At 43.5% G+C, this 27275-nt stretch overlaps 1 protein-coding gene across 6 annotated transcripts in view; it reads right to left on the bottom strand.

Annotated features, from left to right (window-relative positions):
- FARP1 (FERM, ARH/RhoGEF and pleckstrin domain protein 1) overlaps positions 1-14997 on the bottom strand; it is a 194293-nt gene extending 179296 nt beyond the window's left edge. For 4 of the 6 annotated variants that reach the window (XM_063126101.1, XM_063126105.1, XM_063126104.1 and 1 more), the window contains exon 1: positions 14663-14997. The gene's annotated coding sequence lies outside the window, so the exon portion shown is untranslated. Of the gene's footprint in view, positions 1-8732; positions 8777-14434; positions 14457-14662 lie in introns of those variants that run through there. The other 2 variants (XM_063126102.1, XM_063126103.1) reach the window with 2 other exon arrangements.
- Between the last annotated feature and the right edge of the window lie 12278 nt (positions 14998-27275).

The raw sequence follows: 27275 nt of genomic DNA, 5'->3' as shown, positions 1-27275 counted from the left end.
TTTGTCCATTCAAGCATGTGTATAGGGAAGGCTGGCTTTGCTCAAATGGACACACACACAAAGCACAATATGTCCTTGATCAATGTTTATTATCAAATTACATACCATAATGAAAAAATAACATAGAAGAAACCAATAGCATGAAAAAGATGAATAAGCTGCCTCAATAGAAGAAAAACAAACAGTGTATGTTGCACAAAACTAGGCTGATGATCTAGCTGCAATTGCTTCCAACTGACTGGAGTCATTGGCTGCAGCCTTGTGCATGGTTACACTGCTTTAATCACATTGAAATCAAGGAGATTCATCGCCTCAAGCTTCAAACTGGTGCTGGTTTCAAGTTTTTGTGAGTCCTTGGGCAAGAGATGATCAATGGGCGCCCTTAAGCATGACCTTCACCCAAAGAAAAAGGCAAAATTCGTGGGATTTGGGGATGGCAGCAATTATTTTACAAACTGGGATTTTGAGATTGATTGTAGCTGAAAACAGAAGTCTCATGACAAGTTCAGTGAGCTAATATCTCAATCAATGTGCAGGCACCTCTCCCAACCACAGTAACTTTAGCTACCCAAAGACATTAGCCAGGTTATTAGTGCCTCTTGCATTTATTTGTGTGTGTGTGAAGCAAGACACATAAAAGAGGGAAGAGAGGTATTCTATAATAACTATCCCCCCATGGTTTTGCTTTCAATGACAGATTAGAGCCTGATTACAGAAGAGACAGAAAGAAATAAGATAGCTCACAAAATTTATTTATGTATTTATTATATTTTTATCCTGCTTTTTTTCCTCCAAGGAACCCAAGATGGCATACATAATCCTCCTCCGCTCCGTTTTATCCTCACAACTCTGTGAGGTAAGTGAGGCTGAGAGTCTGTGACTGGCCCAAAGTCACCCAGTGAGCTTCCATGGCTGAGTGGGGACAAGAACCTGGATCTCCCAACTCCCTGTCCAGCACTCTAGCCACTACACCACACTGGCTCTCTACTGAGTTACGGTGAAGGGAGTAGGAAGACGAATTCAGCAGGCAGTCTGCACTTTAAGAATTGATGATATATGTGTTGATTTCTTTCCTCCTTCCTTCCATTCTTCCTTCTGCACGGTGCTACCAGGTGCTACTCTGTATTTGCTGCCATGAGCATTTGTCTGACTGCCCTGCCTCTGGAGTCAACAGCACTTCTAACTTCATAAACAAGAAAGAAAAGCCATACTTTAGTTGATGAATGTGTCCTACACTCACAGTGACTGAACTAAAGATTTTTTTCTTGATAAGTGTTCTTGCTAAATTAAATTGGTAGTCTGATACTAATCATCATATTAAAACTAAAAAAAACCAGTGAGGGTCCCTCTGCCAGGTATACTTCCTTCCCAAATTTTGTATGATTCTTTCCTTCTTTGTCTTGTACTAGTCCCCTTGTAAGTATGGACCTATCACAAACAACATGCTAGTTTTTTCTTTCTTGGTATCCTTATCTTAGTGTAAATCTGGATAACCAGAGTGGCACAGATATTAAGAGGGAAATGAATGGGGCGCTGCTAGGACATGACCGGTGGGTATAGTGCCTTAAATGGCAATGATAATTTAACTGTGATAAATCTGCCAGCCCATTTGAACTATTAAAAGTTTGGTCAGATCCCTGAAAGAGCTATGAAGCAGAGGTTTCTTTAGCAATCTGGGAAGGTATGCAACAGTGGTTTTCAGAGAGTTCATAAAACTCCTATAAGAGCCATCTCCCAAGCACGCAGAAGGTCAAGGCAGAATACAGCATCTTTGACTGATAGTGCAGTGGCTCTCCTTTCACTACAAGACATTTTTCTGGGATTTCAACTTGTTTCTCTACAATCTAGAACCCAAGATACATTTCTAGCTTGTGTATCCATCTGCTGTAGTTAATGAGCAAGTAAAACCATCCTTCACAGATGCATATTTGATTCATCTATATACTTATTCACACAATTATTCTGTTCTTACATTTTCCCCCATCTTGCCTTTGGCAAATTGCTTTAAAATTCTTCTGAAATAAATTAGTCACCTATCAGAGGAAACAAACAGATGCAGAAGCCTGGATCTTATTTAAAGAGGTTGTTTTAGTTGTTACCAATAACCTTTGAACAATGACGTATTATGCTGTTCTTCTCGTTTGCGTCATCCAAATTCCTCTTAAAAGGTTCAGTAGCTCCAGCTCAAAAAAAGTCTGAACAGTGAGAAGTAATTTTTACCACTGCCCTGTCAAACTCTGTCTTTTCTGTGTAATTGCAGCATGTTCTTTCATCCTGCTGTCTAAAACCAACTGCTAGGGAATAATTTACAGGAACGTATCTGCCAGGGTGGATTTGATTTAAATCAATTTGATTTAAATCATGATTTATATCACTATTCAGAAAGATTCGATTTAATCATGTGAGTCCCCCACCCCCAAAAGTGCGCTTTTCCTTGCAATATTTTACACAACACAGAGTTACCAAAGACTCATTCTTGCTGGTATAATCTTAATTTTTATAACCAGATGAAGGTTTCATTTTTAGAAGAGCAACTTTTCGGATTAGTTTTACAATTATATCAAAGAAATACTGATTTGGTTATACTATTAGAAACACATCATAGATAGATAATTATGAAATTATTGCGAGGTGAACTATCTCCAGTTTATATTTGGACAACTTTTCTGTTGTACTTTATTGGAAGGAGAAAAATAATCTTACAGAAACCTCTGGAAGAGCATGACATTGTGAATGGATTAATGGAATTCATTTACCAAAAAATTTAACAGCCTCATGCTACATAATTAAAAACTAATCCTTATTTCATGATGAATAACCTTTGGACTATAATGTATTTTAAATAGAAAACTATCTTTAGATAGATTTTTCCTCAAAAAGCGTTTTATTAAAAAAAATCCGATTTAAGTAAAAAAAACTGATTTAAATTTAAAAAATGATTTTTTTTAAAGAAAAAATCATTGATTTTTATCCACCCTGTTATGTTCACACATATTCAACTAAAAGAAGAGTGAAATGAATACAATGCTTACCCATGGCCAGGATCCAAAGAACTTGTCCAGCCAGTTTTGTTCATGCACTGGTGCTTTGAACATGCTTCTTGATCAGTAGTTCCGCCCCCCCCCATCACCCACCCCACCTGCCTTCTGTTTGAAAAAGGAGGGAGCTATAAACACAGTTTATGATATGGTACTGTGATCAACTGTTCAAAGAAAACAACTCCAAAATCCCACCGGGTAAGCATGAACTCTTGGGCTAGACCAAAGTAGCTCTTTTGTTCAAAGTCAATGATTTTCATTCCATTTCCTTTCACTGTTTATGATCAGTTCACATATTACATGGCAGCAAATTCAAGTTTGCTAACAAGCATACACTTAATATGAAACTGTACTCCATCCCAGACATCCAGCCAGCTTCCTGATAAGCACATTGGTATAAAACATTTTTAAAAGTGTTACTTAGCATCTCTAAATTGATCTGTTAAAAACATAGATTACAGTATTATCTTTTTCCTAGTGGTAATACAGGTGGCATTAATGCAAGCCTGTTGCCCTACTGCAGCTTTGGGCATCTTCAGTAATTTCCACAGGTTTATGAACAGGGCTGGCTCTACCATTAGGCAGAGTGGTGACGTGGCGGTCTCAGCCCCCTGGACTTTTCCCTCTGTTGGAAGAGCCTGCTCTACCTCCCCTAAGCTAGCCTGCTGCCCTCAGGTGAGATGGAGGATGCTGTCAGTTGAAATAAGTTTCAAATGGCAGTCTGGTCAGCTTCTACATGTGGAATGGGGTGGGGGGCATTTTGACCTTTGCCCTAGGCAGCAAACTATCTTGTGTTTATCGTGTTTACCTTTCCTCCCTACATTGCTTTAGAGTTGTAGACAAGAGAAGATTCATCTTAAAGCTGAGAGGGAGGGGAAGTAGTAGTCTATGTGGAGAATCTTCAGCCTTCCACTTTAGAAGGAGCTCTCCAACTCACTCTTCCCCTTAAAGAGCAACCCATGCCTTTAGCAACAAATATCCACCCTCATGTCAGACTCATTTGCTTGCCTAGCTCCCAACACCCACCAGAAAAGTGTCTCATGCATGAAAACACGAGTCAAGAGTGAATGTTGATACACAGGGGTGAATAACAAGCAACATAGCTACTCCACACACATTTTCACAATTTGTTAGGGTTTTTGGCTAGTCAATTAAAAAAGTTGGAGACCCATGAGAAAGACTTATATGAGTATAACCAGATCATTATGGTAGGGAAGAGCTATTTAGTGTAGGCAAGGCTTCTGCACAACTTCCTGTTCTATCAGAGTTAGATTTAGTGACTAAAAAAAAGGCCTAGCAAGTGCAAATACGAAAAAGATATGCCAGCCCCAAATGTACTCAGGAGTAAGGGTGCAAACCATAAATAAAAATTCTCTCCATATGACTGCAGCATTTAAAGCTAGACCAGTCATGATAATTTGTGTTAACTTATTTTTGAATGCTAATACAACAACTGCCATGGAGGAAGCAATCCTAAGCTCCCAGACAAGGTAGCTGAAGGATAGAGTTGGATGAGTGGACTTTCTGCAGGCAGAGAAGGAGTTTTGCCATAGGCTACTGTTATGTGCAAACTCACCCAGTCACTGCTCTGATGGCCATTGAGGAGGGAAGGGGGAGGGAAGGAATGGGTGTATTGGAGGAGCCCTGGATCCAATGAAGCATGCCTGTCCTGGAGCTGGTGTACTTGTTTTCTCTTCCATTGAAACCAACAGAAAGAGAAAGCGTTAAAAAGGATCAACCACCAGGGGAAAAAGTGGTGATGGCAGGGAAGGTGTGCCCTAGCTTCTGCCCTGGCTGGAGTGAGCCCAGAAGGGCTTAGGAAATGGTGAACTCTCTTGACCCGTCCCGATGGGATTAATCTGTTAAGGTATCTAAATTACTTCTCCGTGACACAGCCAACTCAATTAGCTACAAACTTACTTTATGAAACAACCTTTAAATCCTAGCCAACTTTTTCGGCAAAGAACATATTTCCTAACAATAGGGGAGGCCCAAGTAGCAAGTACTAGCACTAAGATTTTGCACAGCCCACTGAACAGCCTCAGAAAAAACGTTTTAAAGGAAAGATCTGGCTCAAGAACTATGGCTCTCAGCATTCAATTCCTCAAAGTCACCAGTGAGCTTCAATGGCTGAGTGGGGACTAGAACCTAGATTTCCTGACTCCCAGTCCAACACTCTAGCCACTACACCACACTGACTCTTTAACATGACTTGGGCCATAGCTAGACCTAAGGTGTATCCCTGGATCGTCCAGGGGTCAAACCTGTTCATCTAGGTGACACACAGGGGATCTAGTGCTCGGGCAGGGGCGAACCCTGGATGATCCCAGGATAAACCTTAGGTCTAGCTGTGGCCTAACTATAAACCAAAGATGTCCTTTACCTTTTAGTGGCAGACTCATATTTTGAATGGGAATAAACTACAACTAGCAACATATTTATCAGTACAAGACTTTGGAGGGATTGTTAAAACACAGCATAATTTCACTTAAATTGGATTGACTCCAGTATCAATAGCTTCTCCTAAGATTTATACTGGATGTGTTACAAAGAGTATGTCTATGTGTCTAGAAGATAAAACACTAAAACATCCAGATAGTAGATACCTAAACAGTTATGTCCTCATTCTCCAGAGACCAATCTATTTGAAAGAAGCCCTGAGAAGAAAACATGATTGAAAAACATGTTATCTTCAATATATCATAGTACAGTTATAAAAATGCCAAATACAACAAAACCTTAAGAAAACTGGGTAAGACTTCTATCTTGCTTACAATTTATAGACTGAGGAACTAAGAGTTTCTAAAAATTGTTACCAAACTTGTGCTTACTAGTACCAAGGAATATACACTGATTAAAGAGTTTCACATTGATTTGCTGCCAGCTTTTCTGCCAATTAAAATTAAATCAATCACTGACATTTTACAATGCACAGAAGGCACTCTGAAGTTCCTGAAAAAAGGACATTTCTCTTAAGTGTGAGATGGCAAAAATGAAATGAATGAAAGCCATGACCTTATCAGAAAATAAATATATGTAGCATTCCCAATAGCAATAAGCAGTTTCAAAAATGAATATGTTCAAGGCCCATATGTAACCATGAATGAACCAGATTTAAAAGATAAGGGCTCCATCCAATGTTACATGAGTGGACTTCCACTAGTGCATTGAGTTTCCCTTCCCCATCTCCCCTCTGCTGCCCACCATACACTCCCAAATCTGCTCCAGAGGGTCCCGAAACTCAGGAGCAGATTTGAGTGCATCTGGGGGCCTGCAGAGGGGAGGGGAAACTCAATGTGGCAGCAGTGCCTGTTCTGCTAGTGGAAGGAAACTATTGTATACAACCCATATTGACCCTTGCTTTCATTTTTTACCTTTCACCTTCAACTGCTTGTGGGTCTCCCCTCCCCCATGCATATATATATATATATATATATATATATATATATATGAAGTTGAAGGGTTGGGTCTAACTTAAGAGCAGACCCACTGAAATCCATGAGACTTAAATTAGTTGTGACTAACTTTGCTAACTGATTTCAATGGATCTACTCTAAGCACGAGTAAGGCTTGATCCAACCCAAAATAAGTTCATCCTCTATGAAAACTACATACTAGTTTTGGATAAATGATGAGAGGGAAAAGTTATTTTCCAAGGAATTCTGTCAATTTTGGCTCAGGGAAGAGAGAGATTTGTGACCATAATTATATTATGGAATTTGCTACCACAAGAAGTAGTGAGGGCCCCCGCTTTGGATGGCTTGAAAAAGGTATTGATCAAATTCATGGAGGATAAGGCTATCAATGGCTACTAGGCCTGATGGATTTATGCTACCTCCAATATGAGAGGCAATATGTCTCTGTATAGTAGTTGCTAGGGAACATGGAAGAGTGTGCCCTCATGTCCTGCTTGTGAGTTTCTCGTGGACAACTGGTTGGCCACTGTGTGAACAGAACGCTGGACTAGATGGATCCTTGGTCTGATCCAGCATTGCTCTTCAGGTTCTTAACCAGGCCAGTGGCCTACCCTTCAAGTATCCCAAGCCTGACTATTGCTTCCAATATCAAGCTAATCGAGGCGCAAATTTTAATTAGCCAATGAAACGTTGAGTGGATAATCACACTGATTAAAATCAATTATAACTAGCAGTCCTAATTATACATAACCCACTACAGGCACTACCAATTAAAATGTTAAATAACCTTGGAGAAACTTTAGTCATATCCACACCTCAAAAAAAAATAAATAACAACACCCAGAATGGCAGATTATGTTTCTGCCTAGTAGGGCGAGATTATAACACTAATCAGCAGCTGTATTGGTTGGCAGGGCAATCTAGGGCAGCAGACAGTGGGAAAGAAATAGGACAGAAAGCAGTCCCCATGGATCACTGTGTTCTGCCACAGGTCCTATCTCAACATCTCCAGTTAAAAACTAACTCAGATAGAAGGTCTGTGAAAGACCTTTCACTGACAGTCTGGAGAGTCATTAACAATCAAAGTGAACAATACTATCTGGCCTCAGTCAATATAAAGCAGCTTCCTATGACTTGGACTCTGCTGCCAACCAAACCTGCTACTTAAAGGTGCCTTCTCACCCCCACCTCCATTTTGGACTGGCCAGGCCTCGTGTCAGTTATTTTCTACAGCAAACTTTCTCACTATGGCTTGGGCAGGAAGCTAGGGGGGTTGGGGTGGATGTTGCAACTTAGAACTTTTTAGAATAATCTAAACTTGGGTTCAAAAGCATTTTATATTGGATTGATTCAATATATTAGATTGATTCAATATTTTATTGAAAATAACATATTTAACAATACGTTTTTACAATTCAAAAAACATATTTGAAAAAGGAATACTTTTAGAAAATCACTCAACAAAATATACACTAAAACCTTATATCCATCCAACTTTCCCCCAGTCCATCAAATGTCTGTCCAAATTAATAAAATTTATAACAATTAAAAGAAGAAGATTTGGCCTTCATCAGGACTCCAGAGAAACAGAACGGCATACTTATGAGGCAGCCACTAAGAATACTGCACTCGCATATTCTTGCTGCCGGAACTGGGCTATTCCCAGTTGATACAGGAGATCATAAACAGGACATAAGGGAGGATAATTCAATGAGACATAAGGGGAAAGCTATGCAAAGCCCATTTCACACAAGACACAAAGGCAAATCTGGGTTCCCGATTGAGTATAGTCAACAGTGAGTTGCACACAATCCTGACTCCCTGACTAAGGGCATGTCTAGGCCTCCCAGCTTTCCAGGAGGGAAGGGGAAGGATCTCACGCTATGGTGATCGTGGGATTCTCCCCCTGTCTACACGTGGCGTGCAATGTCCCCCGAGGACGTTGTGCCTGCCATTTTGTTATTTATTGCAACTGAGCACAGAAGTGCTCCTGCACAAAGGTAGGTTTCTTTTTTAAAAAAAAATCGTTCCCACCTCCCTCACACCTGATGGGAACCAAGCTCCTGAGGAGCTCCATGCCCTGTGCCCGGTTACTCGCGGGGAGCTGGGACAAACCGGAACAGACTGCCACACGTCTCGTGGTCTCAGGATCATTCCCGGACGATCCCCGGGATTTTGCCCCATCTAGACATGCCCTAAGTGTTTCTGTATGATATACATGTTAGTGAACACATATTTATGTCATTCACGCCTTATATTTTTAAGTGTACATCAAAACGCATAATTTGTGGAGTAGGCCTTCACAAGCCCTTAGGACTTCTGTGCTCTCAAATGTGTCTGGGAGGAAATGGCAGATGGAAAAGGTACAGTCTTCTTGTAAGGAAGGTTTGCTGAGATGTACTCCTGGGTACTGCTGCTGCACGTCAATATATACGAGCAACACCAGGGGAAGACATCAAATCCCAAGACACAGGACCTGCCAACTATCACCATCTCTATCTTCAGGTTCAGTTGATTCACATCCAGTTCCCCATCCACAGATGAACACGGAACAAGAACCAAAACAAGCAGAGCCCAGGTCAGATAGAAAGAAGGAACCGAATAGCCTTGCTGGCTGCATGCCAGCAATAAGATTATCTGAAAAGGAGAAGGGTGACTGAAGGAACTACAAATGTGGTTGCTTAGTAACACAGCACACACATCCCCTCTGTCTTCCAGTCTGATCTAGATTTTTTTATTTAGTATTGTATAACGCCCTTCAATTATATTCCCAGGATTGTTTACCAAAAAACAGCATCAGCAATACTAAAAGGACAGCAAGCTGAAACCCACAAAATTAATAAAAGTAGCAAAATACAGACAACAGTATCAAAATCACATATAAAAAGCTGTGGGAAATAAAAAAAAGTCCTTTGCCCGGCTCTGAAAGGAGAATAAAATAGGCATTGGGAAAACCTCTCTGGGGAGAGAGCATTCTACAACGGAGGTTCCACCACCAAGAAGGCCGTCTCTCTGGCAGCCATTTGCTGCATCACAGACAGGGCGGGGAAGGGGGAGGCATCCATTGGAGGCCCTCTGGTGAAGTACCCAAGTGCAAGGATACTGTTTTACCACCTCCCATGTGGTTCTACAGTTCCTTTTGTCCTTCTGAAGTAGTGTTCCTGTTCAAATGGAACCAGGTATGAGGATGCAGAAACAGGAGCCAGACAGCTTGCAAGAAAATGAACAGAGGTGTGTGTGATGAAAAAGAGGAAGGAGTTCCTTGGCTGCTCCACCACCTGAAAACAGTCCATTATTTTGAGTATCAGCAGGGGGTGGAGGTTGTTTTTTTTACAGAATAGCACACAGGGAAAAGACCTGTGACTGCCAGGAGTTTGGGGGACAAGTCATCAACCAGGTCCATCAGTTTATAGGTTTTTAAAAGCTCTTGCTGGTTTAGTGTTGCCATTTTTCCAGGGGTGGGTGGGGAAGGAGGGCAACAACTATGCTTAGCACAACTACATGGGATTTCAACCATGAGATAGACTGGCTCACAAATCATTTCATGATTCAGTAGAATTGGCATTGCACCATTTTGTTTGTTTAAACAAAAACACCCTTGGGTAATTGACCGATTGAATGTTGTGAAACAGCAACCAAGAATGTAAAGAATTTATCTGAATAACAAAACACAGAAGCATACTAATTACAAAGGTAAAGGAGGGGGTTTGTAGTTTGGATAGCTTTTAGCAAAAAAGTTCTCAAAGCCATTCACAAAAATTTTAAAAGAAAAGTATGTAAGAACTACTATCTTATAGAAGATTCCAGCCCCTCCTACAAGCTTTATAAATCACAGCCTCAATCACAGATGTCCCTCCTCCCTACAGTGTCTCGCATAGGGTGTCGTAAGCGGAGTACTTCTGAGCATGTGTAGAGTTCTTTTCCAAATGAAAGCCTATCAAAATGGACTCAAGGGCAATGTGTGTGTGCATGGGTCATGTAGCATGTGAGAGACAATGCAGGTAGTCTCATGGAATGTACCTCCAAAATGTTCCCAGTCATCTCCACATTCCTGTTATTAAGGAGCAGAACTGAATGGATCATTAAAATGTGCATGTATTTGAATATGCAGTGCATACCTGTTAATTTTATTATTTATTTATTCAATGAATTTCTTAGCTGCCTTTCAAGACTGCAGTCTTTCTGACTTACAATACCATACAATTCTATCAGTATAACAAGTCCATAACACCATAAGTGAATTTTAAAACCAATTTCAGAACAGACCAACAACAAAAACAACATGTATCATAAAAATCCTTTCAATTAAAAGTCAAAGAAAACAAACAAGTTTTTAAAACCCTCTTAAAAACAACAGATGGAGCTAGCCATATATCTCTTGGGACCAAAGGGCAGGGGTCACCACCAAGAAGGCCCTATCTCTAGCACCCACCAAATACTGCAAATTGAGCCACTAACCCCCAGAATTCTGACTATACTAAGCCTGTGTTACTGTGATGAGGTGAGACGCCTGTGTATGTTTGTTTCATACTCCTTTGTACACTTTACATCAGTTCAGAGATGCCTACAGTTAATCAAAAGACTATTAACATGAAACTGACAATATAGTTCAACTGGGAGGAGAGGCAGAGCTCTCCCAAAAGTGTTGTAGAGCAGGGGAAGCCTGCTCATAAATGATATGCTGGGGGGTAGGGTGACCATATGAAAAGGAGGACAGGGCTCCTGTATCTTTAACAGTTGCATAGAAAAGGAAATTTCAGCAGGTGTCATTTGTATATATGGAGAACCTGGTGAAATTCCCTCTTCATCACCACAGTTAAAGCTGCAGGAGCTATAGTAGAGTGACCAGATTTAAAAGAGGGCAGGGCACCTGCAGCTTTAACTGTTGTGAGGAAGAGGGGAAATTTCACCAGGTTCTCCATACGTACAAATGACACCTGCTGAAATTTCCTTTCCAATACAACTGTTAAAGATACAGGAGACCTGTCCTCCTTTTCATATGGTCACCCTAGTGTGGGGAGGAACACCTACAGGGCTTGGAGGCAAGGGGAATCTCATACCTGCTATCACTATCGGATGACACCAGCTATGAGGTAATAGGCTGCCATTTACACAATGTGGATTTTCTGGTAACATTAGGCTTATTTGCATTTTTTAAGAACTCATTTTACTTCACAAAATGTTCTCATGCTCTAGAGTGATCTAATTTAGCATGTTTATTTTACTTGTATTTATTAAACAACAAAGCAAAAAAAAATACCCCATGTTATTTTTTTATTTTTTTTTGCAAAGCACAAGTATTTGACTTGAAATGTTTGAGGGGGAAATTAAAGCACACTTAATGTGATTTAAATGCTGTATTACGTAGAATAATTATACAAATTTGAAGACAAGAACATGTCTTATACATTGTTTAAATTTAAGGTGAGGGGGACTGGTACTGAAAACTATTGAAACACTAATAAATTTTACCAACCCAAAGAACTGTGCATGATTCATTGACAACCACTCATCTATAATTTGAAACTGCCAATCTTACTTAATATTGTATTTGCAATTGGCAGCCATTCATTGTTACTACTTAACACAGTACTGTTTACACAACGGCTTTCTTTTACTCTATGAAATATTTGACCTCTGTCAAGTATAGTTAACTGACTAGCATCCCAACCTTAGACTGCAGTGATAATTTGCACAAATGAACAAGGCTCTGCATGTTTACTCAAATGTAAGTGTCATTGTGAACAATGGGGCTTACTCCCAGGAAAGTGTGCATAGCCACCACATATGATAACAGAACTTTTGTATCACTTCCCATCACTCCAAACCTAATGCTTTCTATACTGAGCCAGTTCACACATTCAGCTGTGAGTCATCAAGTGTTAAGTAACCAAGTGATAAGAAAGCAATTTATGTAAACACATCTGTGAAGCAGCCCAAAGAGAGTACACTATGAAGTATTTCTGCTGCACTTGCTGATCAAAGAAAAAAGGTCCGCTACAATGCAGAGTCCCTAAACTGGTTTGGATCATTCCGGACTGAAGATTGGGGCTTAATGTCACAGTGCAAGGGATCGGTTGTAACTGCACCTATGGCGAAGGGTTCATCATTTATTGCAGCCTTCACCAACCTGGTGACTGGGGGTTGCTGGGAGTTCTGGTCCAACACAGCTGGATGTCACTAGGTTGGGGGAAATGGATTTATTGGATGGAGAGCAGAATGATATATTATTATTATTATTATTATTATTATTATTATTTACATGTTCTCAGGCCCACTGAGATTTAGGATCTATAAGAACATAAGATCTATGTTCGATCAGACCAAGGATCCATCTAGTGCAGCATTCTGTTCACACAGTGGCCAAACAGCTGCCCACAGGAAACCCACAAGTGGGACATGCGTGCCACAGCACCCTCCTGCCCATGTTCCCCAGCAACTGGTGTTCATAGGCTTACTGCCTCTGATACTGGAGGTAACATATAGCCATCAGGACCAGCAGCCATTTATATCTATAAATCAGATTCTGACTGAATGGTTGTGGGTATAGCAGGGGTAGGCAACTGGTGCCCTCCAGATATTTCAGACTACAACTCCCATAATCCCTGACCATTGGCCATGCTGCCTGGGGCATACCAGAACTGTAACCCAAAACAACTGGAAGGCATCAGGTTGCCTGCCCCTGGGGTACAGAATGCCCTTCTCAATAGCAGGATTATTTAAATCTCTTCCATAACGTCCCCACCTTTTCTGCTCAATATTCAGAAGTGATTCCTTTTGCTTGTACTTAACACCTTGGGTGAGCTAGGGGTGGCGACAGCAGTCAGAAAGCTCTGGCGTGGGCTGGTCCATGAAGTCACGAAGAGTCGGAAGCGACTGAACGAATAAACAACAACAAACACTAGCCCTACATATCAATGGTTGAAGTGGGCATCAGTCCCACTTTTAACCCTGAATCTGTAAATCCACCAACATACATTACAGGGCAGGTTGGGGCCATGGCTTCTAGAAAAGGGGGAGGGTTTCCCCGCAATCCTGCCAAGGTCAACCCAAAATGTTTTGGTTCTCAGACGCGAAAGGCAAAGTGGAACTCCCTCCCAATAATTAACATATGGCACAATCCATCAGGTCATCCCCCTGTGCAAGACTCATTTAAATTGAACCTCCGTGCTCCAGCGCGGCTCCCTTTCATTTCAATGGGCCTCCTGCAGGATTGGATTGCGCCCAACGTGTCAGATTCCACAGAGCCCCCTGCCCTTAAAGGCACTTTAGATCTGCCACCTTAACGCAAAAGCCTCACCTTGGCCCATGGTAAGCAACCTCTGATATCATCCCCCCCCCCGCTACCTTAGTTGCTTCACCCGCCCCCAACTTGGGTGCGCGCACACACACATGCTCCTTGCAAAGTGCTGCTCCACGCCCACCCATCCACCCGGCGACGGGACTCGACCCTCCCGCTAATCTGAACGGTCCCGGTTCCAAATGAGAAGCAAACCCGGTGACTCCCTAGATCTGTTCGTCCCGCCCGCTTGCCCGTCCATCCCAGGCGCTCCCTCCTTGGCTTCCTTTGTGCACAGCCAGCCCCTGCCTGGTTCCACCGCATGGCAGCCAAGGCAGTCAAACAAGGAAAAGGTTGGCCGGGAGGATCATATAGGACGATCCAGGATCTAGAATATTTCAAAGCTCCCCCCGCCCAGTCCCGCCTGGGGAGGGATTGTGGTGGCGGCGGGCGGGCGAGCGAGTTCCTCCCTCCTCGCCGCCCCCTCCCCCGGCGACAGATACTGCAAAGCGCGACGGGGGCGGGGAGAGCGAAGTAAGACGAGAAGGGAGCGCGATGCCCTTTGCCCGAGCAACTTCCCAATCGCCGGAGAGACAAAAGGCACCAACTTCTGGAAGTCGCAGCGTGGAAACCCAACCGGGGGCGGGTGTCAGGTGTGGGGGGGGAACCCAGCGCCACACCGCGCGCGCGCGCACACACACCCCTCAGCCCGGCCAAAGCGGCTTTTCCCGGACGGAGCGTCTCCTCCGGCCGCTGCGTAGCAACAGAAAGGGCTTCTGCCTGCCTTCCCCCGCCACAGCCCGACCCCACCAAGCGCCCCCTGGACCCGGTTGCCGCCCCCTCAGCCGAGCCGGCGAGCGCCACCGCCCCCAGCCCCCCCAGCGCCGCCTTCGCCTTCCCATTGTTCCCCGGTCCGTGCGCCCTCTCACCGTGCGCGGCGGCGCTCCTCTCGGGCTCTCGCTCGCTCTGGTGGCGCAGAACAAGTCGGGCTGGTGGGGCCGCCGGAGGGTCCGAGCCATTAAAGGTTCCAGCGGGAGACGGAGGAAGAGGCAGCGGCAGCGGCAGGGGGAGGAGGAGGAGGAGAGGGCGGGAGGCAGGGGGAGCCGCGAGGGAGCGACGGGACCAAGGTCGCCATGGCTAGAGCTCGCCCGCCTTGGCGCGCGCGGAGGGCAAAGAAAGGGGCGCCCCGGCCAAAGCGCAGGGGCCAAGAGCCCCGCTACGTCCCGCCGACCCAAGGAGCGGGAAACGGGCGCTGCTGCTAAGGCTCTCTCTGCCGGGCTCGCTGCTGCTGCTGCTGCTGCTGCCGCTATCGCCGCCTCCTCCTTCTCCTCCCACTACCCACCCGGCCCCCGCCTAAAGGGGAGGTGGAGAAGGGAGCCGCGGCGGTAAAGAGCCCCCTCCAGCGTCCGTGCGCGCGTCCTGCCCCCGCTGCACAGCCCGTCCGCCCACCCCGTCTTTCTTCTCGCAGAGAACCACAGCCCTGCAAGTCAATGCCCCCCTCCTCCCCACAGGCCGGAGAAGGGAGCGGGGGGCGGCGGGAGGAGGAGAGCCTCTCCTCTTCTCCCGGGCAGCCGTTCCAACCAGCGCGGGGCGGGTGGTCGGAGGTCTGGCGCGGGCGCCTCGCACGGCGTGTGCGTCCCCTGCGCAAAGAGGCGTGGCGGCGGACACAAGTGTTCAAAGGTCTTAGGGGGGCAGCTGCCTTCAAGGAGGCACGAGAGGTGAACGCGGGGTTGAATCCGGCACGCGGAGGGAACAAAGGGAAGGAGCGCCTAATGGTCAGTGCAGGGAGCAGCTCGGAGGACTAGCTGGCTTGGATTGTGACCTAGCAAGCAATATTCTACTACAGAAGCTCCCAATCTTCTTGTCAACAGGGTAATTAAATCAGGGGTGTGTGGTCTTCGCCTTGTTGGGGACCAAAAAAAATCCGTTAATGGGGGAATAACTCCACAATGTCTTCTGAGCAGTAGTGCTAGGAGCCCTCGATCTGGAAGCATCCCTGGCCTAGCGTTCCTTTTCTGCAATGGTCACTGGCATGCCACAGGGCGGCCTCACTGCAGAGGAGCCCCATCTCCATGCTTTGGCCAAATGGAGACCTCCCCTGAAGATCGTAATGGCCTGGGAAGTTGGTATATAGGGGGATACTTTCCTTGAGATATCCAGGGCCAGTTCTTCAACTCTTGACATATTGATACGATCCCATCATGATGACTGTAACATATATAGATTGCACCAAGCCATTGGCCATTGCAATTTAGAACAATTAAAAGAGAGAGAGAGAGAGAGAGTCAATTGTGACCAGGGTAGGATAGGGTTTAGGGATTGAAGAAGCAACATCAAGTTAGTGTAGTTTGTGAATAGGGTTTTAGAAGGGGTAGAGTAAGTAGGGAATTTAGGACCAAGCATTGATTAATATTAAATGTATGTATTTAAATAAATATTTTTTAAATAAAAACTCCCACATGTTGACTGATTTAGTCAAAGTCAAAGTTTGTTTATTTCGGTCATAGACCAGCACAACAGAACTATTATTAAATGTTTTTACTTGTTACTTCTCCTGTAGTGGGCTGAGGGAACCAATAAGGGATATTGGACGTCTCTGGAACCTAGAGAGGGAAAGTATCTCCAAATCATTATCTTATGAGTCTCTGTCACATTCTTTCCAGACACACTTTCTGGGTTCCTCTACATTAAGCAAAAATCCTGCAGCCATAATGGGGTTTTGTCTTCTGGAGATTTTGTAGGTTTACGGTTGGCACAATACACAGGCACACACACCCTCTTTGTTTTTGTCAGTTCCTTCCCATACATTTGATCTAAACTGCCTGCAAATGGCTCTACTATATTGCATGATTTAGATTTATTACCGCATTATCTGTGACTTATAAAATGGCGGATTCCTGCTTGAAAATGATGGGAGTGGCATCGGAGGTTGACAACATTGTGAAAATGACCCACGAATCTCTGTGAGTGAACAATCATGAGCACACGATAAATGCCTCATGTTGAGACAGCCTCTGCCACTTTATCCACCACCACGCATCCCGCCTGCCCTGCCGCTAAACTGAAAGCTCCAAATGCTTTAACCAGGCTTTCCTTGTTGGATTCAATTTGATTGCACAATCCTGGTTTTTTCCAATACAGATGACCAAATGCTAGACTCTGCACCACTGAGTTCTCAAGTCCTGTAGGACCTTGCATGAACAAGGAAGGAGTTAGCTTGGTGGAAATCCCTTTGGAATAGAACAACACCATAGAATGACAAACTTTGCTGGTTATTTCATATCAATACGTATATTACAGTTTATCCTCGTCTCTGCAGCTTTTGTGCTTCCAACTGCATCTCTCCATTCTCTCTCCCCATTTCCTTCCCCTCTGCGAAGGAGCCGTCCTCATCCGTTTCCCTCATTCTGCTCTCTCTTCTAGCCTGCCTTCTCTCATCACTTCTGAGCCTCAAGTTCCTTCCTTCTTTCTTAAGTTTCTTTTACTGCTAACTTCCTTCTCTACCTGCCGGCCCCACCCTTCAAAAATACCTCACAGCAGTCCAGCCAATAGCAGCTACCTACCTACCTTACCATTCTGTGATTGGTAGCTCAGCCAATCACTCCCAGAGAGTGCATCACCGTTGCCACTAAATTAGGATGACCATATGAAAAGGAGGACAGGGCTCCTGTATCTTTAAGAGTTGTATAGAAAAGGGAATTGCATCAGGTGTCATTTATATGCATGCAGCAACTGGTGAAATTCCCTGTTCATCATAACAGTTAAAGCTGCAGGAGTCCTGCCCTCTTGACCAGATACAAAAGAAGGCATCCTTCTGCAGCTTTAACTGTTGTTATGAAGAGGGAATTTTACCAGGTGCCGCATGCATATAAATGACACCTGATGCAATTGCCTTTTCTATACAACTCTTAAAGATACAGGAGCCCTGTCCTCCTTTTCATATGTAAAACAGTGCTGAAGGCATACAACTAATAATAATATCAAACTGTCTGATATTGTATTTTTCACATTAGTAGCTGTGTGCCTTCAGCGCTATCTGTTTTACTTTGACCTTGACAACTATTGCCTTCTCTAATGATTTGAGTGTCCTCCTTTTCATATGGTCACCCTACACTAAATCCCTTAGGACTAGGATGACCATATGAAAAGGAGGACAGGGCTCCCGTAGCTTTAACAGTTGTATTGAAAAAGGAAATTTCAGCAGGTGTCATTTGTATATATGGAGAACCTGGTGAAATTCCCTCTTCCTCACAATAGTTAAAGCTGCAGGTGCCCTGCCCTCTTTTAAATCTGGTCGCTCTAGAATAGCTCCTGCACCTTTAACTGTTGTGATGAAGAGGGGATTTCACCAGGTTCTCCATATATACAAATGACACCTGCTGAAATTCCTTTTTCAATACCATGGTTAAAGATACAGGAGCCCTATCCTCATTTTCATGTGGTCACCCTACTTAGAAACTCATTCAGCTCAAGGGCCAAATGCTCTTTTGAAAAACCTCTCGTGGGCTACATTCCAGTGGGTGGGGCCGAAGGTAAAGGTGGCAGGACTGAAGGCAAAGGGCCAAAGGCATTTCAACCGCTTTGAATGGGGGGAAAGTGCACAAAAGCTGAGAAGCCACATTATTATTATTATTATTATTATTAATAATAATAATAATAATAATAATAATAATAATAATAATAATTTCTTACCTGCCTCTCCGTTTGGATTGAGGCAGGGAACAACAATAAGTATAAAATACATACTGAATTAAAAATATAGTTTTTGTTGTTGTTTATTCGTTCCGTCGTTTCCGACTCTTCGTGACTTCATGGACCAGCCCACGCCAGAGCTTTCTGTAGCCCGTTGCCACCCCCAGCTCCCCCAAGGTCAAGTCTGTCACCTCCAGAATATCATCCATCCATCTTGCCCTTGGTCGGCCCCTCTTCCTTTTGCCTTCCACTTTCCCTAGCATCAGCCTCTTCTCCAGGGTATCCTGTCTTCTCGTTATGTGGCCAAAGTACTTCAGTTTTGCCTTTAATACCATTCCCTCAAGTGAGCAGTCTGGCTTTATTTCCTGGAGTATGGACTGGTTTGATCTTCTGGCAGTCCAAGGCACTCTCAGAATTTTCCTCCAACACCACAGTTCAAAAGCATCTATCTTCCTTCACTCAGCTTTCCTTATGGTCCAGCTCTCGCAGCCATAGGTTACTACGGGGAATGCCATTGGTTTAACTATGCGGACCTTTGTTACATTATTAAAACGTCCTAAAATTCCACTGGATAGGCCTGCCGGAATAGATCAGTTTTTATAGCTTTCTTAAATGTGAAAAGACGATTAAGTTGACGAGTCTCCTCCGGCAGGCCATTTCACAGTCTGACTGATAGTTGGAAGAAAGTGGGTGGAGCCAGGGGAAGGGGGCTTGGCCTTTTGGGAAAACTTGAAAGGCTGGATTGGGACCCTAGGAAGGTTGGATTTATTCTGAGGTTTCCCACCTCTGCTTTAGGATATCACATTGTATCTATTAGGTAACAAAGTTGCAACTCTTCCTCCCTACCCCACTCCTAACAAGCTTTACCAATGAAGAGCAGGGCACAATCATGTACTGCTTTGAGCATGAACAGATAAAGACTAGGTTTGCTAAGGGAGATGTCCCTCCACTCAATCATACCTTAAGCATCTGTCTGAATTGCAGAGGTTCCAAAGAAGCAGAAAAGGAGGTTAATGGTCTCATTATTTTTGCTGTCGGTGAGTCCCCTCGTCTTATGTCATCTCTACAGCCCACAGAGCTGTAAAATGTATTGAAACAGCTGTAATGCACATTGCAAGGGAAATGAGAAAGGAAACTCAAAGGTCTCACCCAGAACAGCCTTGAGACAGCATGGGCTATTGAAAGGATGTAACGACTGCAAGTCTATCTATGGGTGGGTGGGTGTTGCGTACACACCACACTTGAAAGTAGCTTTATCCTTAGTAATGAAGACTGTAAGAATTAAAAATGCTGGATATCAGCCTGTAAATAAGAGTTCTGAAGAAGCTTTCCCTTAGCAGAAGGGCAATACTGCTAGGCCAGGGGTGGGCAATTTGTGGCCCTCCAGATGTTTTGGCCTACAGCTTCCATCAGACCTAGCCAATGTAGTAAATGGTGAGGTATGATGGCAGTAGTAGGCCAAAACATTTGGAGGAACACAAGTTGCCCAACCCTGCTCTAGAGTTGTTTGTATTATTGAGGACGTTACTGGTCAGTCTCCTTCCTTTTCTCAATGTTGCCCTTTTTATAAATATGTTTGTTCCATGTCTTTTTGTCTTCTCTTCATGGGATTTACACAGATTTTTTTTTTTTAGACATTGGCAAGATTTGAAGGGGGGGAGATCTTTCCCATCACCCAGAAAGGTCTGCTAACAGTGCAATCCTACACTGAGGGACTACACTGATCCATCATTTGAGGAACTATAGGATATGGATGAAGTCCTGCTCAACAGCAGAAAAACAGACAAGCCAGTAGAATGGTTTCAGTGCGGCAGAATCAATGGTAGAATGTGGCTTCCAACAATGGAAAAACAATGTATTTATTTATTTTAGCACTTTTATCCCGCCCGTTAGCCAAAATGGCTCTCAAGGTGGCTTACAAAAACATTTCTTAAGACAGTCCCAGCCCACAGGCTTACAGTCTAAAAAAATGTCACAAAAGGAAAGGGAATTGGGAGGGGGGAGGGAGGGGAAGAAGAAGCAGCAGCAGCAGCAAATTCAGGCACTAGATTCTTAGTTGACAAATATATAGTACAAATATAGTACAAGCAAACAAAAACAGTGCAAGATAAAACCAGCAACAAAGAATAAAAGTACTATAACATCATAAATGCCAATTAAAACCAGCAGCAGAACAGAGTACTAAAAGCATTAAAGACAGTTCTTAAAATGCCTGGGAGAATATAAAGTTCTTCACCTGGCAGTGGTAAGTCAATAATATAAATGCCAGGTGAGCCTCTCTGGGGAGAGCATTTCACAAACAGGTGCCCCACAGAAAAGGCCTTCTATCATGTAGCCACCTGTCTCACCTCATTTGGCAGGGGCATCTGGAGGAGGGCCTCAACCAATGACTTAACATCCAGGCAGGTATGTAAATATGGGAGGAGACATTCCTTCAGGTAAGCTGAATGTCCTTTAGGTCAGCGGTCCCCAACCTTTTTGGCACCAGGGACCGGTTTTGTGGAAGACAATTTTTCAACGGACCGGATGGTGGTGGTTGAGGGTTTGGTTTTGGGAAGCCCCCACCCCTGCCCCCACACTCCAGCGTCCTGGCTTTGCTTTGGCTGGGTGGGCACCCAGCCGAAGCAAAGCCAGGATGCTGGGGCGGGCGGGCGGCTTTGGAACGCCGCTCCTGGAAGTCGCTCTCCAAGAGCGGCTTCTGGCCGGGCACGCCGTTCCGAGGCCGCCCCAACCCAGCGTCCTGGCTTCGCTTCGGCTGGGCAGGTGAGAGGGCGCCCCGCGCCAGCTACGGTGGTGTGTGTAAGCGTGGCCTGGTTCCTAACAAGCCACGGACCGGTACCGGTCCGTGGCCCAGGGGTTGGGGACTGCTGCTTTAGGTCTTCAGATCTTAGAACTAAACTAGAAATTACAGAAGCATAACCTAATATGGATCGTGCCATAGTAGGAGGAAGAAATGGAGAAAGGAGAGAAAAATATGTTTCAGGGTATGATAGAACAGTTCCATAGTTCTGCAGCTTGTAACAGTCATAGTAAGATGGAGGACAGAAGATATTATACTATCCCAGTGCAATTTGTTATGTGAAAGCTGCGTAGCGAAAGGGGAATTTAGGGTGGAGAAGCATTAGAGGACCAAGGGTTGTGTAAGCCTTTCCTCACCTATGGTTTCTCCATTTCAAATTCATGTCCCTCCAGCAGTTTTCATCTCCACCTCCCTCTGCTGCTCCAGAAGTATAATTGTTCACAACACAGTCGGCAAATTCGTTTGAGAATTCATAAGGGAGAACTTGGTATATAATGCTGATGAACTAACATAGTATTTGGGAAGTCTAAGAGTTAAGAGTTCTAACTTCTGGAACAATGACATTTCCTACAGGAATAGAATTAAACCACAAGGAAATGCAAGACAGGAATTTTTGGCTCTTGGTTGGGATTTTTCTTTGTTTTTCTCTATTTTAAATACAAATGTTCAATAAACAATCCAATTTAAAGGGACTTGTGTATTTAAGTCTGAGTTTTCTGAAGAAGCAAAGCAGACGTAAGGAAATTGCACACGCACTCTAAGAGCTCAGTCAATAAATTTCTATGCCCATAAGCCTAAGGCAACCCACAGAAGCTAACTTTTTCAGACAGAGGAAGCATTGTAAAGGATCATTGCCCACAAATATACACAATATGTTTCTGTCGCTGCTCAGATCAATTGCCTTATGTTTCCGTAACACTTCAAGCGGTACCTTGGGAAAAACTGAAACAAGTGGTGTGGAGACAAATGCCGTGTCCTTTGATGTTGACACCATTTGCTCACTCATTTATGCCTGGGAATCCGTATACTATTTCTCCCAGACCACTGCATCCCTCACTTAGTACTATCCTAGTTGTTGTTGCTTTTAAAGTGCTGATTTGTGCCAATTTTTGGAACCTGGCTTGCAATTGTAATGCAATAACACAGCATTTTTGTCCCATTTTGTTTGGAGGTGTGGCTTGTCATGTGCTTCATGATGTTGTGCAGAGTGGAGATGATTAAAGGAGGACACAACAGATTTATATAAAGTTAAGGTGCATAAAATTGCTTTTCCTTTTGCCCTCCCACTTAACGGAATTCAAGGTTATGCAATGAAGTTGACCATGAACAGGTTCAGAACTGGCAATGCGAGTACTTCTTCATGCAATGCTTAACAGGGCAATCCTAAGCATATTTACTCAGAAGTAACCCCCCCCTCCTCAATTCAATAAGGCTGTCTGCCCCATAACTGTGAATTGCAGCCTGGCTTATGGAATTCACCACTATGAGATTTGGTGATGGCAAAAAGCTTAGATGTTGTTTTCAAAGGATCAGGGCAATTTTGGATATGATGTTTTCATAACGATGGAAGCTATTTGATTACACTTCTCCTGCTGCTCTGTAGTGAAAACCACATTATTGCTCCTGAAAAAAGTTCTATGAAAGTCAGTTTTGCAGGACTTTGGAGTGACTGAGCTTGAATTGGGGCACACATGGCAAGGGACATGGGGGATGAATGAGCTATAGAGGGAGGCCAGGGCTTTTGCTTAATGGTATCTGAATCGCACTTCGCCCTGAGCAGTGTTGAAACTTTTAAATAAGTATCTGTGAAATGGTTCTTTTATAAGGTGAAGCGTGGACATTATATACACATTAGGAGTGTACTTTAGATTTGACCAAATCCCAAATCAAATTGGAATGATTTGGAAAGATTCAGGAGATATCTGAATCAAAGCAGGGCTCCTCCAAAGCAGACTGAATCTGAATCCTCACAAAACCTTGTTAGTGATTCAGAGACACACAGAATGGGTTCAGAAGACACAATAACCAATGGTGGGTTAAATAATCAATGGTGGGCTATTGTGTCATCTATCGGGACTTTTTCACACCACAGTTGGTTATTTGACTGAAATAACCAACACAAATAACCAACAACTGTTGGATATTTGAACAATCGTTGGTTATCGGGTCATGTGTCAGGCACTGTTGACTATTTAATCGCACACAGTTGGTTATTTTTGGTGACCACAGAGTCCCCTAGCAAGAGCAACCAAAGCAGTGGCTGCTACTCTAGTCCAGTAGAACTCACAATGTCTGATGGGATACCAGTGGGAGGACTGATGGGGAGAGAGAGGGCAGGGGATGTGTCAATCAGACCATTGATTAATAGTCAACTCGACACTGGCTTTAATCCGTACCATAGTTGATTATAATCATGTCATGTGGGAGTACCCCCTTGAGAATCAACCGTGGAGTTGACTATTAACCCACCGTTGACTACTGAGTTGTCTGAAGGCAGCCACAAAGTGTGTTGCCATTTTTTTTTTATTCATTACTCCCAAATCTCTTTATTTAAGGATCTTCCCCAAGGTTGGGGAAGAGGAAGGGGGTGTAGTTTTGTGACGAACAGCTCTAGCTTCTTATGACAGTGAATGGTTTTACCAGCTTTCTCCAATCCCTGCGCTTTGGGGCAGGGATATTGAAGTAGGACTGATCCAATATACTGTAGGACGGATTCAGTGCTTTTTTGCTAATTCTCTCTCCCTGGCGCACAAATGCCTGAAGAGGTTTGGTGAAGTTTATGGGACCTGGGAGGGTGTAACATGGGATAGTTGCTTGGAAAATGATGTTCTAGTCCTCCTGCTTCTGCCACTGTATGCTCCATGTCCATCATCCACCCCTCTTCTACTGGACTTTCTATGACTTTGCTGCAAATTGAGCAGAAAACAAAAAGGCCATAAACTGTTTTCATACATCACCATTCACTAGCCCCTGCACCTATCCTTCTGAAATTGTGCAGGTTTCTTGCTGAATAACACCTTGGTGATGTATGCCATTTTCATATGAACTGCCAAAGACACACACAGGGAAAGGAAAAGAAATCATGCTATTTGAAGGCCGCCCTTCCACAAAAACTGCTGCAACTTTTTGCTTGTTTCAGAACTAGGGTCACTTTTTTGCTTTATGTAATTTTCATAGTGATTGGGTGGGGTGGGGGTAAATAAACCCATTTTTTTGGGAAAAACAAAACCCAACTGTAAAGTAGGGGAGGGCAACCTCTGCCCTGTACTGGTTCCCAAGCCAGCCAATGGAAAGTTGAGCAACCACTGTGGACCATGCCCCTGGGGGAAAGAAATCCTCATGTGATCTCTGATTAGAACTAACAAAGGGATTCTCATTTGATCTGTTCACCCCTTAAGATCACCAGCACCCTTTGATTAGAGCTAATTTGGGGATTTCCCTCCACTACTCAGCCAGGGATTGAAGGAGTTTGCTCCTACAAGCACCGGCCGTTTCTTCCCATGCCACTTCTACCCTAATTGAGATGTCAGTGCTGCAGCAAGGAGTTGGCTCCTGCAAGCCCCAGCAGATTCTTTCTCCATGCATTATTTGAAATTTGGCAGCCTTCATCCTCTCACAAGCAGCTACTAAGCTGCAAATTCCATCTGATTCTGCCAAAACAGTGACAACTTTCTAATCACTCATTGATTTTCAATTGATAATCAGTGGGAGTAAAGAAGTTTCAGATTTCCAATCAAGACGTGGATTTTAAACAGGCAGGCACTGAATTAATCAAAAGCATTAAAAAAAATTACATATTTTTCTATGTTGAAATTTGCATGAAATTCTGGAAAGGGGAAGGAAAAAAAAGCTCCGCAAATCCACAGAATATATGCGACTCAGAAAAAGCCAGCCTGCAGCAGCAGCCGTGGGTTGGATTTATAGAAATCCACTCATTTGACTCTGTTGCAGATCTGTCTTACATCCCTAGTCTGTGCAGTCCCATAATACAAATACTAAAAAAAAAGTATACTACTTTAAAGAAATATCTATCTTAAAGATTATGGATTGTTTTTCTCTTAATTTTGCTGTGAGCCACTACCCAGAAAACAAGTGTCCACCCCAGCAGCTTTCCCCACAGTCAGCTGGCTAGGTAGCCCACTCCTGTTTCAAATCTCCCTTCTCCAAAAGCAGACTATTGTAGATGCCAGATGATGCTCCTCCTTGTTCTTCCATAAGAGGAAGTTGCTTTTTAAGAACTTACAGTATTTGCAGACTATAACTAACAGGAGGCAAATTTACCAAGACAAACACCACGGACTTCCTTTACTCCTTGTTTTCGTGACATTTAAATAATCAGCTTGCAAAGGCCTGTAAAATTTTATGTGGTTGGGATAGGCGGAATAGAATTGCCACAGGCAGAACCAAGCATTTCAAAACCAGACCATGCCCCTTCTTCACCAAAAATGCAACCCAGTTGTCACCTGCTGAAAAAGGTGAAGAACGTTTCGTCTTGATCCAACAAATACATTCCCCCTCCTGAGGCCAGAGAAAATAGATCTTCAGGAGGGATACTGCTTCCTCTCCTGCTCTTCCCCCTGAGCAGTCAAAAGGATTGAGGCGTAGTGTCAGGGATAACAGACAGGTAGTGTACCTTGCCCATAGGCCTTGCCTTAGATGGAGAAAATACAGCAAGGTGTGCTTGCTCTCACGCTTGCTGCCCAGTTATTGACACAGGTCCATACTGGATCATTTCTTCATCAAGCACTATTCAGGTGTTCTCAAAATGGTTTAAGTAAACACCTGAGGGAGCCTACTAACTGTATCACACTCAACGGACAGAGGAATGACTTTCTGAAGAGAACCTCCTGTATGCATAGAAATTCCCCTAGTGTTGGAGAACATTGATTTCTCAGCATTCACAATCACATGGAGACCCTCCATGGATTCAGAAGGCTGTCCTCTTCAGAAAGTCCCTTGAGGAGGCAAGGCTAGTGCGCTCACTCTCCTCCCACATTTACTTTAACCACTTTGAGAACTCCCGAGTCGGACGTTACAATGGGATGGGATGTGGGGACATATATTGTGTGGCTTATCCTCAAACAAAAAAGTCCTTTACTTACAAGTCCTGTATTTTCCATACTGCACGATCACAGTACTGTGTATTTGTATACTCCAATTAACTTGCACCTCTCTAAAGTTATATTACCTCCATCTAGTGGCAAGAAAAGATACAACTGAAATCTCATCAAAAGCAAAATTTGGGTGTTCTTTAGGAAAAAAACATGGGAGGAATGTTGAAGAAAGCAAGAATGCTTCAATAAGACTAGTAACGTTTTACAAGGAGTTTCATGTCTGTAGATTTTTCAGCAATGGCTGGTTATCACACAGATGGAATTCTCATACAAACGTTGCTTTTAAAACACATAAGTGGACACACAGTTTTACTTATCAGAATAGCATCTTCTGAAACATAAAAAGTTTCAAAAACAAGATAAGACAGAATATGGAATTGTTAGCATTGTGAACATGGGTATTTGTATGAGAGAATACTTTGTTGAGATCAAAATTAAAAAAACCAACAATTACTGAAAAATACAGCCCAAACAAAACTAATGGGAAAAACCAATTTCTATAGTCAAAATTTATTTTTCCTTCCATAAAAATACTGCAATGAGAGATAAATCTTCCATAAAATGCTCAATGCAATAAAGCAACATCTGAAATATGGTTACAGATTAACTTGAATTAACCATTCCAAAATCCATGTTAGGGTAATACCTTTATTCGGCCAATTCAAAGTCACAAAAAAGTGTGCAAGCTTTCGAGTTCCCCAGACAAGATGGTAAACACTGCAAAGAAGGGGCCAGGGAGTGGCTGATGTCTCAGTGATGAACTACAACAGTCCAGTATATAGCCTTAATATTCTTTACTACACTACTTCTATGCCAAAGGGAAAGAATACAGTGGAAACTTAATGTACTGTAGGGTGAATTTTGATAGGCCAGAACCTACTTGAGACACGTTTTCTTTTCAGTCCCTCTAATGCTGCCAATCTCTTTTTTAAATTC

The sequence above is a fragment of the Elgaria multicarinata genome, chromosome 5 (assembly GCF_023053635.1).
Source record: "Elgaria multicarinata webbii isolate HBS135686 ecotype San Diego chromosome 5, rElgMul1.1.pri, whole genome shotgun sequence".
NCBI classification, from domain to species: Eukaryota; Metazoa; Chordata; class Lepidosauria; order Squamata; family Anguidae; genus Elgaria; species Elgaria multicarinata.
The sequence above is the reverse complement of the archived record's forward strand: the minus strand, read 5'-3'. Positions and strand labels throughout refer to the sequence as shown.